This window comes from Dendropsophus ebraccatus, chromosome 3 (genome assembly GCF_027789765.1).
Source record: "Dendropsophus ebraccatus isolate aDenEbr1 chromosome 3, aDenEbr1.pat, whole genome shotgun sequence".
Lineage (NCBI taxonomy): Eukaryota > Metazoa > Chordata > Amphibia > Anura > Hylidae > Dendropsophus > Dendropsophus ebraccatus.
Genome location: NC_091456.1, coordinates 89392776 through 89407206, shown reverse-complemented (window position 1 = coordinate 89407206; position 14431 = coordinate 89392776).

The following is a 14431-nucleotide window of genomic DNA, read 5'->3' as shown; positions in this document are numbered from 1 at the left end:
TTGGATGTGTTACGGACATCATGGGAAAGCGCTTCTCCCACCCGGACACCTCCTGCTTTCTAGAATGGCGGCTGCCATTTTAGAAAGCAAGAAAAAGAAAATTGGAGCGGATTTCCAAAAATCCGAATCCGATCGGACTCGGATTTTTTGAAAAATTTGAACTGGATCCCATACCGGCCGAATCGGTTTGCTCATCTCTAGTAATAAGGAGTGGGGGACAACTGCAGATCACTTTGCGCAAATAATATATGTATTATAATGTGGAAATGCATAAATCTAATGTAATTAGAATAACTGCCATACCATATAGCAAAAATAGACGATGTATGAGTATTCAGAGACTTACATAACAAGCCTTTCTAGCAAATCAACGATATGCATAATATTTTCTCTGCTTATTTTTCCTTAGGGATTGTCCCTTGCTCACTGATTTTCAGAACTACAGTCTGGATGTGATTGTATAATGGCTTATTTCTTCACTGTACTGTACTTCACATGCTTTGTTGGTTTTATGTGTCATTTATCAAGTGTATTGGTGACAGTCTTTCTTTTGATTTTACAAAACAGTTTGTAGCAGTTGTGCTTTATTCTGGTACTGTATTACTCTGTTTGCCAAACATAAACATTGTAGTTATAATGTTATGTGAAGTATAATTCTGACATACTGGTTATATTAGATTACATCAGGCCTTTGCTTTATTATCCATTATACGCTCTAGATAAAGATAACAATACAGATAAAAATGGCAACAACAATAATGTGATTTCAGATTAAAACAAAAAAAAACTGAAATGACATCAATATATTTTATTTGCATTATTATCTACAAAGCATAACCGATTTATTTGTTCCTCTAAGGTTTTGTTTGTGTTTGTTTGCTCTATATGAAGTGATACAATACCCTTCATCTGAGATAACAAACATATTGTATACACAGATCCTAGAATAGAGTTTTGTGTAAATTCATTAAATCTGAGAAAGCAGTAACCTATTAAAGCTGAAATGACACATATAGTTTTTGTCTATTTGTATTTTAGCCAAAACGGAAGAGGCACTATAATAAAGTATCAGTCTTTCCTTTATACTTCCCATTTTTAACTCCACCCCTAGTTTTGGCTAAAAATAAATAAATCGGTAAATAAATTGTGCATGTGATTCCAGTCTCTTTTTGATAGTTTTAACTGTATTATCAGAGGTTTCTTCTGCCAGGACCCCACCAATCACAAGAACAGGGCTCTTTTGTTCCCTATTTAATGGAGCAAAGGTCAGGCATTTCCCCCCGCAACTCCATTCAAAGTCTATAAGACAGTCAGTCAGCTGAGTACATAACTTAAGGGACACAGGGACGTATGTGATCATGGGGGCCCCAGCTGTTTGGCTCCAGTGATCCGTCTATTTATTTACCCTTTTCAACCCACTTGGAAATGTAGCCAATTTTTGTTATTTCATTTCCATTTTCCCTCCTCACCTTGTAATAGCAACAACTGTTTTATCTCTTTGTCTGTATAACTATAAGATGTTTTTTTTTTCTTTTACAAGATAACGTTTTCAATTTATTTTTATCATTAATTGTTTTAAGAAACTAAAGAAAAAGATATTGGTGGGGTACAATGGAAAGAAACCCCACAATTCTATCATATCTTACAGTACCACCTATGAGGGAGTGAAATACATTAGGCATCAAGTGAACCATTAGTTCTTCATATTGATGTGTTGGAGGCAAAAAAAAAGGTCACAAGCAAGAATCTGAGTTTAAAACTGATCCATTTGTGATTGCTAAGTGATGGGGTCTAAGCATCTCCAAAATGGCAGGTCTTTTGGGGCATTCCCAGTATGAAGGGTTATTATCTTCCAAAACTGGTCCATGAAAGGAAAACTGGTGACATAGTCATGGGTGCTCAAGGCTGATTGATGTAGATTGGGCTCGAAGAGCTACACATAAAGCTGGTTTTGAAATGTGTGTACACACAAAGTGCATTGCAGTCTGCCGCATTTGGGCATTCTGCATGTAGCTGTATACCAGTCGCAGTGCCTGTGCTGATCCATGAAAGTACCTATAGTAGGGACAATAGCTTCAGAATTGGACAACAGCACAGGATTAAGGTGGCTTTGTATGATAAATCATGTTTTCTTTTACATTATGTGGATGGTCAAATGTATGCATATCACTTACTGTGGAACAGATAGAATAGGATTCGGTATAGGAAAAAGGTAAGCCAATGGAGACAATGGAGAGTTCTCTCGGCAATGTCCATTCAAAAAACCTTGGAGTCTGGTATTCATGTAAATGTTAAAGGGCTGTAACATTAATCAAGCTGGGTCAGGTATGGGAGAGGAGCGAGGTCAAATTCCAGCTTGCAGCAGATCTGGAGCTTAAAAAAGCCTTTCTGACATTGGAAAATAAAAGCATTTTTCTATGTTCTCGAAGAATGAATGGATATATAAAAGGTACCATGTGTCTCCATGACCTAAAAATTCACAGTGTCAGCAGTTTGGAACATGAATTGCATTTAACAGATTCACGTTAACCCCTTCCCTCCACAGGACGTACCAGTACGTCCTGTGGCAGATGGGGAGGTTCAGAGAGGAGCCGCACCGTGACCCCGTTCTGAACCGATGTGATCCTGTCTGCTTTCTGCAGCCTGGGACCACGGCTATTAGTGGGTGCAGCTGATCCGTCTGAATGACACTGATCCCGGCTCGGCAATCTATTTAGATGGTCTGCTGCAGACCAGAATAATAGAGCAATGATCTGATGGATCAGTGCTCTATTACATACACAGCCTTGATCTCAATGGGAGATCAGTGCTGTATATATAGAAGTCCCCCAGGGGTCTTCTTATTAATGTATGTAAAAATAAAAAAGTGTTTTTAGTAATAAAAAAACTCCCCTCCCCTAATAAAAGTCAGCATTACCCCCCTTTTCCCATTTTATATATATAAAAAAATAAATAAACATATTTGGTATCGCGACATGGGCAATCGCCCAAACTAATAAATTATCACATTTCTGATCTCGCACGATAAACAGCATAAGTGCTAAAAAGTTCTAAAGTGCAAAATTGTGCATTTTTTGTTGCATCAAATCCAGAAAAATTGTGATAAAAAGCAATCAAAAAGTTATGCAAGTAAGGTACCGATAGAAAGTACACATCATGGCGCAAAAAATGACACCTCACACAGTCTCATGGACCAAAGGATAAAAGCGTTATAAGGATAGGTAGAGAGCAATTTTAAGGAACATTAAGTTTTTTTTAAAGGTTTTAATTTTTTAAAAGCCATAAAATAAAAGTTATGCAACTTACATATCGTTGTAATCGTATCAACTTGATGAACGTAGATAACATGTCAGTTTTACCCTAGGACGAATGACATGAACACAAAATCACCCCAAATAAAAAGTATTGTGTTTTATTTTCAATTTCACCACACATAATTTATTTCTGGTTTCACAGCGTATTTTATGCAAAAATTAAGTCTGTCATTGCAAAGTACAATTAGTGGCACAAAAAATAAGGGCTCATGTGGCTCTGTAGGTGAAAAAATGCAAGTGCTGTGACTTTTTAAACACGCAGAGGAAAAGATGAAAATGCACAAACGAAAATTGGCCCAGGCTGGAAAGGGTTAAAGCTTTAATGTCATGTGAAATACTTTTTGACATGACATTAGACATTAAAAGAGTTATCGATCACAGCAAATTAGTGTACAGCTGGGTAGAGAGCCTGGCAGTGTGCTCCATTCCCTGGCTGCACAAAGATTCGACTCTTCCGCTTCACAGACTGTAATGAAGTGGCAGAATAGGAATGATTGACAGCGGGGGAAAGATACACACTGCATCCCTCCCTGTCTGTATCTCAGGATCACAGCAATTGATAATGTTTGATATGCTTGATGACATACCAAGAAGTAATAAGATCCAAAAGCACTGCGGAGAATAGTCCTATTGGCTAAGTAGCTTTAATTGATGGAAGCTAGAATACCAGCAATCCCAAATGCAGGCTTTAGTACATTACATTTGATGTCTGATGACATGTCAAAACTTATTACAAATGACAGTAACACTTTAAGGTCTATTCACACATGGTAAATGTGTTGCAGAAGTTTTAAATGAGGTGATTTCTCTAGCCTGTGAAGTTGTTTCTGTTAGCCCTATTTAGATGTATGGGAGGGCACAAATGTCTTCAAATCTGTCTGAGGCACCATTGGGGTTGTTTCTTGTCTTTGCAGGATGCAATAAGTTATAGGAATTATTATGTTATGTTTCCCTCCTGTGTAGCAGAGATCTATCATGAGCCAGTTGTCACCCATACAGGAAGTGAAGTATTTTCTGTCCATCCTCAGACACCCTGGTTCTTTTCCTGTAAAGTTACCTTATTGCAAACAAATCCTATTTACCAATGTCTGGTATATTAGTAGTGGTTGGTTAACAAATATCTCCGCTACTTTACAGTTTAATGCGTCTTTTTACAACTAAATTAAATGTGCAAGGTAATAATGCTGCTAAAGGATTACTGCAAGAACTGAAAAATGTGTAACCAGATTTCAGAAATACCAACATTCTGCATATTATGTTCATCCTTTTATATGGTTATTTTTGTTGGGGACATGAAGACACATGAGTATGCTTTACTCCAGACACATATGTTTCCCTTAGCTCTTCTCAAGAAAGTGAGGAACTTGACTTAATTGATGGAAGGGCTCCTGTGGATTAACAGTACATAAACAAGTGTCTGTTTGAACAACCTATTCACTCGAGTGAATGGGAGCAGATTGTATAACTGTTATCATTCGAGTGAATATTTTAAACAAACTGCCCTTACTGCTGAGCATGCCCTTCAGGGAATCTGTGGTACAACTTCAGCGGAATCTTAGCTTGATGCACTACACAGCAATGTCATTTTGCGAAACTTTTTTTTTTTTTATATAGTTCTGTACTTCAAATATATGCCCTTAATTCCTTTATCTGAATACTATGAATGCTTTATAAAGCTTTAGCGGTCCAGGCATTATAGTAATTGTAGTTTTGCAACAGCTAGAGAGCCTCAAGCTTTATACCCCTGCTCTAGAGTATATAGTAGAGTATACCAAAGATGATACTGTATGTATCATTTATAAAAAGTGTATCAGACACAGGTCTTATTGGAATAGGACTTGTGCACAGTGCTCTACAGGCATCATACAGAATCCTTGAGAACTGTAATATCCAGTGTGTGGCAGCATCTCTGCATATCTGATGTTTGATCAGGTGGGAGAGCGTGGCTGGAGGTACGCTATGTAAAATACTACTACTACTGAAGAACAATATAAGGCCTATTCGCATAACCATATTTTCTAGATCCGCAACGGTAGAGAGTATAGTATCCACAGATTTTTAGGGCCCCATGCAAGCATCTGTTTTTTATAGATCCAGAGTTGGATCCACAAAAAAGTATGCCCTGCTCTACTATGGTGCCTATTTGTGCAACAGAGAGGCCCACAGAAATCAATAAGTCAGTAAAAAGTATGGATAACTAGAAGAATAAAAAAGACACCAGAAGCACACATAGTGTACTTCTGCCAACTGGAAGGAAAAACATGAATGGCTTCAATGGCGCTCACCTCTGGCAGTCGTGCTGTGAGCCACACACCACCAATCACTTGTTAGAATATTCCTTCTTGCTGCCTGTCCACAGAGCCAGGGATACCGGTATGATTTCAGAGAAGAGTGACACATTGAAGGTCCAAGTATGCATGGATACCAGGACATTCAAGTCAGGACAAGTCGCTAGTCAGCACTGACAGTATACCACATCATGGATGATGGGAGACGCAGTAGTGAAGATAAGTTTTGTTACGGATAGATCTGATCAAGAGGTTTGCCTGAATACTTTTTAGTTTCACTACTACATTTCCCATCATCCATGATGTGGTTTACTGTCAGTGCTGACTAGCGACTTGATGTCCCAGAATGTCTGCATACTTGGACCTTCAATGTGTCACTCTTCTTTAAAATGTCTAGATGGCATACAGATTACCATGTAGATTGGTTGCCTTGATACCCCTGGCTAGGCTCCTTCTGGAGGGCAAAAAATGGCTCCACAAATACAGATGACATATGAATATCATATGGATTGCTGATTGTTATTTTTCCAGACAAGAGATCACTGCGGTCATGTGAAAGATGTCTTTGTCCTGTGTTCTATGTCATGTTTTAATAATAGAGGTTTTTTTTATTATTAAAGCATTAGCACATTTGTAAGCTACACGCTTACTTATAAAATCTAGTGCAAAGACGTTGCTCAAGACTACTGACCAGATGACTGAGTGTTTGGAGAATAATCTCAATACATTATTAATTCTACCTCTCTTTCTGTAACAGCTGAAAGAAAGTGCTCTTTAGGAAAAGACTACCATCCACTTTGCCTGAAATGCTTAAAGTGTAAAAGACAGCTTACTGCGGGACTGATGTAAGTCATATAATCTGACCACAGTTACCTTTTTGGTCTTTTCAATCTTTTTTTTCCTTTATGGAGTAGCGGTTGTCTTTCAAGACACCTTCAAATCTGAGCCACAAGGAGAGCATTTAGTGGTCTGGGCACACATATGTGCTGCAATCAGTCTGGCTGTTTATCCAAGATGTTTTCTTAACACTTCCTATTTTTAACATAATAGAGAAACGCACAAACATCTGCAGGCAAGTGATACTTCACTAACTTATCTTTAATTACACAATATTAGCTCATTGAAACAAACCAAAGCAACAATTGCCACACAGATGCGATGAGATTTTTTTCTGAGCTCCTGCATAGGCAAAGCTCAAAAATAGAAGCAGCTACCATTACAGAGAACTCTGAAGCTTAATGCATACTGTTATTGAGTTCTGTACACAACAGTACTGTATGACATAAGATCCACTTTTTTTTTTTTTACATTTTCTGTGAGTTGTGTCTAGTATTACAGCTTCATATTAACCCCTTCAGGACCAGGCTAATTTTCGTTTTTGTGTTTTCGTTTTTTCCTCCTTGTGCTTAAAAGGCCATAGCACTTGCATTTTTACACCTACAGACCCACATGAGCCCTTATTTTTTGCGTCACTAATTGTACTTGGCAATGACAGGTTGAACTTTTGCATAAAATATGCTGTAAAACCAGAAAAAAATTATATGCGCAGTGAAATTGAAAAAAAACCACAATTCTTTTCTTTGGGGGGGGGGGGATTCGTTTTTACGCCGTGTGGCCTATGGAAAAACTGACATGTTATATATGTTTCTCAAGTTGTTACGATTACAACGATATATAACATGTATAACTTTTCTTGTATCTGATGGCCTATAAAAAATTCAAACCACTGTTAACAAATATATGTTCCTTAAAATCGCTCTATTCCCATACCTATAGCGCTTTTATCCTTTGGTCTATGGGGCTGTGTCAGGTGTCATTTTTTGCGCCATGATGTGTTCTTTCTATCGGTACTATTGGCACTTTTTGATCGCTTTTTATTACAATTTTTCTGGATTTGATGCGACCAAAAATGCACAATTTTGCACTTTGGGATATTTTTTGCACTAACGCTGTTTACCGTGTGAGATCAGGAATGTGATTAATTAATAGTTCGGGAGATTACACACGCGGCGATAGCAAACATGTTTATTTATTTTTATTTATAACCTGGGAAAAGGGGGGTGATTCTGACTTTATTAGGGGAGGGGGCTTTTTATTGACAACAACACTTTATTTATTTTTTTTACACTGCTGCAGCCGAAAACAAACGAGTGCCAAGTCGGGGACGGCGCCATCTTGGAGCGGTCCCCGGCCGGCATCAGGTATGGAGGAGCGATCTCACCCACTAGACACCAGGGAAACGCTGGATCCGGTAATCGGATGCAGCTGTCATCTTTGACAGCTGCATCTGATTACCTTATTAGCGGGCACGGCAATCGGCCATGAGGCACCCGGGACCGTTGCGGTTCAGAGCGGGGATGCCACGCGGCCCCGCTCTCAACGCCCGCACCTGCGCGAGGACGTACAGCTACGTTCTCCTGCGGGAAAGGGTTAAAGAGGGGGGCCCGCACAATCTTAAAGCTGGGGGCTTCCTACAACAGACCAAATAACATTTGTAGTTTGTAATTTGTAATTTGTTGTATGTTACAAAAATTTAAAAATATCAAGCTATTTTATTACAAATTTTGAAGCATAAAAGATAACAATACAATGGCGTAGGAACACAAAATCATTATGCACAATTGAAAACAATTAAAATATCGACAACCATGAGGGACCCATACAATAAAAAGATCCCCCGGGCCTGCAACACGATAAACAATACAGCTCACAAACCCTCACACTGCAACATATAAAGTGCTATGTGCTGAGTAAAAAAGTGCAAACAATACATCAATGAATAAACTGAAATATGTAAAGTGCCATAATATACCATCTAAACAAATTATGCACTATATAAATGTATAAGCAAAGTGAGCTAGTGCAGATGAAGAAGAAAAAATATACTAGCACATATAAGCACAAAAAAACAAAGATAAGAGACTTATATCACCGTTTAAAGAGGGAGAGGAGCAAACACGTGGCGACCCATAATGCCTTACGGGTTACTTCCCAACAGGAACTTCGTCAGGGGTAGGAGAGGCTTTCTGTGGGAATCCCCATAGAAAACCTCTCCTGCTCTGGACAGTTCCTGTCTTGGCCAGAGATGTCAGCAGAGAACACTGTGTCAGACTGAAAATGAAACAACACTTTCTGCATGGCATATAGTAGCTAATAAGTATGGGAAGAGGTAAGATTTTTGAATAGAAGTAAATTACAAATCTATATAACTTTCTAACACCAGTTAATTTGAAAGAAAAAGATTTTCACTGGACAACCCCTTTAACTGGTCTATTAAAATCCAACAAATGAGCAACTGCAGCACAGGTTGTTGAAAAGGCTATTGCTGGGTATAATAGAAAGGTGCCAGAACAGAGTGCATTACAGTAATCTAAAGACTGGTTTAGAGTATGCATTATGAGCCTTTACACTTTCAATTGGCATATAAGCATTGAAGCAATGTAACCAGATGACCTATTAAATGATTACAAGTACCTCAAGGTGGGGGGGACCAGGATGCATATGGGAATACTAATGTGTAAATGACCTGAAGGAATGTTTAGTTGGGTAATACAGTGTAACAGCAACATTCCTATAAATGCCAGGACCCAAGGATTCCAAAAAGAACCCTACATTTTTGAAGGCAAAGTACATGGCAATGGTATTCCCTAATAGTAGTGACCTCTTTCAGCGGGCTAATATATCCTGTCACACCGCTAACATTGTTCTGAGGCAATGACAAAAAGTTGAGCTGGCCTTCAAATTTCTCAGAACCTAATAAAATTGGGCATCTGTGGGAAGCTCTGAAAAAACAAGTCTGACCCATAAAGGCCGTATTTCACAAATTACATGACTTTACTGTACCCCGTTCAATAATTTGAACAAGCTCCTTCAGCCTGACATTTGTCAAAGAATTTGCGTTTAGCAACTTTGGCTTAGCTGCAATTTAATACACAAGCTATAAATGTTTTGGGAGGAAAGGACTGTTTCTCTGAAAATAAGACCTACTCCAAAAATAAGACCTAGTTTCATTTTGCAGGCTTTCTGTAGTAGGCTTAAAATATAAGCCCTACTTCAAAAACTAAACCCTAGTTAAAGTCAGCTTACCAGATCCCTGACTCTGGCATCAGCCAATCAGTACCAGACTTGTTATGCTCCACCCCCATCTACTCAACAAAGGGTGCAGGATAGGAAGGAGCAGTAAAAAGAGTTAAAGTATGCTACACTGAATATGGGGGACTGAGGGTAAGTGGGCAAACTACTGAGGAGGAAGGTGTAACCTATGGGAACTACCTGCAGAGGGGAATGTATACAGTATGGTGGAACACAGAAAGAGGAGGTAGGTATACAGTATGGTGGAAACAATTACAGAGGGGAGCGGGAGGTGTACAGCATGGGGGACCTAATTGCAGAAAGGGGGATGTATACACTATGGACAAGGAACTGCACATGGGGATGGAGGTATACAGTAGTTCTTTCCCCATACTGTAACGCCTGGAGTCGTGGATCCACTGAACCATCACTAGCGATGGTATTAACCGCACCAGGGAGAGGAGTCTAAGGGGCCGCTGCTTTTCACCAGAGCTCGCCGCAAGGCGGGATGGACTTGCTGCGGCAGGCGACCCCCAGGTCGCTACCCCTGGCTTGGTTGCTAGTGACAGCAGGCGAGGCGTGGCAGGAGCAGTAGGCAGAAGATAGTGCAGGCAGAGGTCTGTAGGCATAACCGCAGGTGGCAGGCAGTGCTCAGGAACAATGGGTAAGCAGCGGACAGGGACTAGGGACTAGGGACCCGGAAAGCGGACAGGGACTAGGAACAAGGACTGAGGTCAGGAACAACAGGGAGCTGGGCCAAACGCTATGGGAAGCATGTAGAGGCTACAACACGAGGGACAGGGTATGTTGGGATTTATAGGGAGTGATTGTGTGCATACACCAATTAGGGGCGGACTGGCCCTTTAAATCTGAGACAGCCGGGGCGCCCTAGGAGGCGGGGATGGGCGTGTCGGCCGGCACAGACGGAGACAGGAGTGGGGCGAGGTAAGGCGCCCCCCGGGGCCGAACAGGCAGCAGCGCCGGGTCCCTGCACATGGACCCCGGCGGCTGCATGGGGAGAAGAGAGGTCGTGGCGGCGGCCCGGAGCACGGGACGCCGCCGCGGCCGTAACAGTACCCCGCCCCTTAGGCCTCCCCCTCTTTTTTGCCTGCACGAACCTCTTGATGAGATCTTGGTCCAGGATGTTAGTCTCAGGTTCCCAGGACCTCTCCTCAGGACCAAATCCTCTCCAGTCCACTAGGAAGAACCGTCTTCCTCTGACAGTTTTCATGGCCAGAATGTCTTTAACAATGTAGACGTCGTCCGAGACGGCTTGTGGAGCAGTGAAAGAAGACTTGTTGGAGAATCGGTTGAGGACCACTGGCTTTAAGAGGGAAACATGGAAGGCGTTCGGAATCCGCATAGTAGGAGGTAGGCGGAGTTTGTAGGTGACTGGGTTGATGCGTTTTAGCACCGAGAAAGGACCAAGTGTCACGGCCGCGAGCCGCCGCAACCTCCCTCCTGCCCCCATGCAGCCCGGGCTCCATGTGCAGGGACCCGGCGCTGCTACTAGTTCGGCCCCTGGGGGCGCCTCACCTTTCTCCGCTCCTGTCTCTTGCTGTGCCGGCCGGCGCGCGCGTCCCCGCCTCCTAGGGTGTGTGCCCGCCGGCTGTTTCAGAGTTAAAGGGGCAGTCTGCCCCTAATTGGTTGCTGCACATCACACTCTCCTATAAATTCCAGCCCTGCCCCACTACAGGTGTTGGAGCCTCTACATGCTTCCCATAGCGTTTGGCCCAGCTCCCCGTTGTTCCTGACCTCAGTCCTTATTCCTAGTCCCTGTCCACTGTCCCGGTCCCTAGTTTCTGTCCGCTGCTTACCCATTGTCCCTGAGCACTGCCTGCCACCTGCGATTATGCCCTCAGACCTCTGCCTGCATTTCCATCTGCCTACTGCTCCTGCCACGCCTTGCCTGCTGTCACTAGCAACCAAGCCAGGGGTAGCGACCTGGGGGTCGCCTGCCGCAGCAAGTCCATCCCGCCTTGCGGCGGGCTCTGGTGAAAACCAGCGGCCCCTTAGATTCCGCTCCCTGGTGCGGTTACTACCATCGCTAGTGACAGTTCAGTGGATCCACGACTCCAGGCGTTACAGTAGGCTCCAACCATGGATCCCGGCGAGGGGCCTGATATCCGTGATGTAGCCCGAGTGGTCGCCCAACAGGCTCAACAGATCCAGCGACAGTCGCAGCAGATTCAGCAACTGACCGCCGCCTTAAAGCAGCATACTACAGCCCAGTGCTCTCCACCTCCTGCAGCCCCTTCGAGACTTCGACTGGCTCTCCCGAGTAAATACGGAGGCGATCCCAAGTTGTGCAGAGGATTCCTGACTCAATGCACCATGCACATTGAACTTTTAAGTAGTCAGTTTCCCACCGAGCGCTCTAAAGTGGCTTTCATCATCAGCCTACTGGAGGGTAGAGCTCTGGCTTGGGCCACACCTCTCTGGGACCGAGATGACCCTGCTGCTGTCAATCTCCGAACCTTTCTGGCCGAGTTCCGCTCAGTCTTTGAGGAACCTGCCCGTGTATATTTGGCTGAGACAGCTCTCCTCAATCTCTCTCAAGGGAGTTCCACCGTTGGCGACTACGCCATCCAGTTCTGCACCCTGGCAGCAGAATTAGACTGGAATGAGGCCGCTCTAATAGCCATCTTCAAGAAGGGCCTGTACAGTCGGGTAAAAGAAGTGCTCTCCGCCCAAGATCTTCCTACCTCCTTGAACGATCTCATCCTACTTGCTACCAGAGTCAACAACCGGTTTTCCGAGAGAAAGGAGGAGGTCCGGCAAGAACGGCGACTAAGCCTGCCTCGTCGCCATTACCGACTGGCACCGGTTTTCCAGAATCCAGTCACGCCAGTACCCCAGTTAACTCCTGAAGTTCTGATGCAGGTAGAACGAGCTCGCCTGACCTCTGATGAGAGAGCTCGCCGATTGGAGCTGAATCTCTGTCTCTATTGCGGTGGCTCTGATCACTTCCGGCAATGATGTCCCCAACGTCCTCAGCGTCCGGGAAACGCTCGCACCTAGGTCCGGTAGGAGAGGCCTCCCTAGGTGTGAATGCTACCTCTCCAAGGTTGTCTCTGCCAGTCTCCATCCAGACACCCTCAGGACAAACGCACCAGACTACTGCCTTCATCGACTCTGGGTCTGCAGGAAGCTTCATTGCAGCCACATTGGTCCAAAGATGGCGGCTACCCGTGACCCAGCTAGCCCGATCCCTGTCTATCTTCTCGGTCAAGGGCGAGACTCTTACCGAAGCTGTACACTACCAGACTGCACCTCTAGTCCTCCAGGTGGGCGCCTTGCATCAAGAGAGGATCTCCTTCTAAGTCTTGCGCCATTCCTCTTCCGACATCCTGCTGGGTCAACCTTGGCTGCAACTACATACCCCTAAGCTAGACTGGAGAACCGGGAGATTCTCAGTTGGGGTCTGGACTGTCCTAACTGGTGTCTGAAGTCACCTCAGCACAAATACTGTATGTCATCACCTGACCCCGCCAAGTCTCTATCCGGCCTATTTGCAGAATACCAAGACTTGGCTGATGCCTTCTCGGCCAAGGAGGCGAACTCTCTACCACCTCACCGGGGGTACGATTGTCCCATAGACCTCCTTCCTGGAACTTCTCCTCCACAAGGTCGGGTGTACCCTCTCTCCGTACCCGAGACTGAGGCATGTCCTCCTACATCCGGGAGAACTTACAGAAGGGTTTCATCCGCAAATCCACATCCCCTCGCCACATTATACCTCCCGTTCACCTAGTGCCAGTCGCCACCTCTACTCTTCAGAGTGCCTCCCGGAAAGACCCATGTGCGCCCTGCACTTCGAAGACGAATTTTGAAGTAGGGTCATTCCTCTTTTGTGGACGGACATCCGGGAGCTCAAAAGACCGGGCAATTGATCTCTCGCCACTACTGGTGGCCCAATCTCTTCCAGGATGCCAAGGACTTTGTGGCTTCCTGTGCCATTTGTGGCAAAAACAAGTCACCCCGTCAAAGACCTGCCGGTCTACTTCAGCCATTGCCAGTTCCAGACCGTCCCTGGTGCCACATAGGGATGGACTTCATCACGGATTTGCCTCCATCTTCAGGCAAGAAAGAGGGGGAGGCCAAAGGGGGGGGTACTGTCACGGCCGCGGCGGCGTACTGTGCTCCGGGCTACTAATTCGGCCCCTGGGGGCGCCTCACCTTCCTCCGCTCCTGTCTCTTGCTGTGCCGACCTGTCTCAGAGTTAAAGGGGCAGTCCGCCCCTAATTGGTTGCTGCACATCACTCTCCTATAAATTCCAGCCCTGCCCCACTACAGGTGTTGGAGCCTCTACATGCTTCCCATAGCGTTTGGCCCAGCTCCCCGTTGTTCCTGTCCTCAGTCCTTGTTCCTAGTTCCTGTCCACTGTCCCGGTCCCTAGTCCCTGTCCGCTGCTTACCTATTGTCCCTGAGCACTGCCTGCCACCTGCGGTTACGCCCTCAGACCTCTGCCTGCATTTCCATCTGCCTACTGCTCCTGCCACGCCTCGCCTGCTGTCACTAGCAACCAAGCCAGGGGTAGCGACCTGGGGGTTGCCTGCCGCAGCAATTCCATCCCGCCTTGTGGCGGGCTCTGGTGAAAACCAGCGGCCCCTTAGACTCCGCTCCCTGGTGCGGTTACTACCATCACTAGTGACAGTTCAGTGGATTTACGACTCCAGGCGTTACAGTAAGGAATCGAGGACCCAACTTGTAGCTGGGAATCTTGAGTCGGACATATTTGGCCGAGAGCCAGACTTT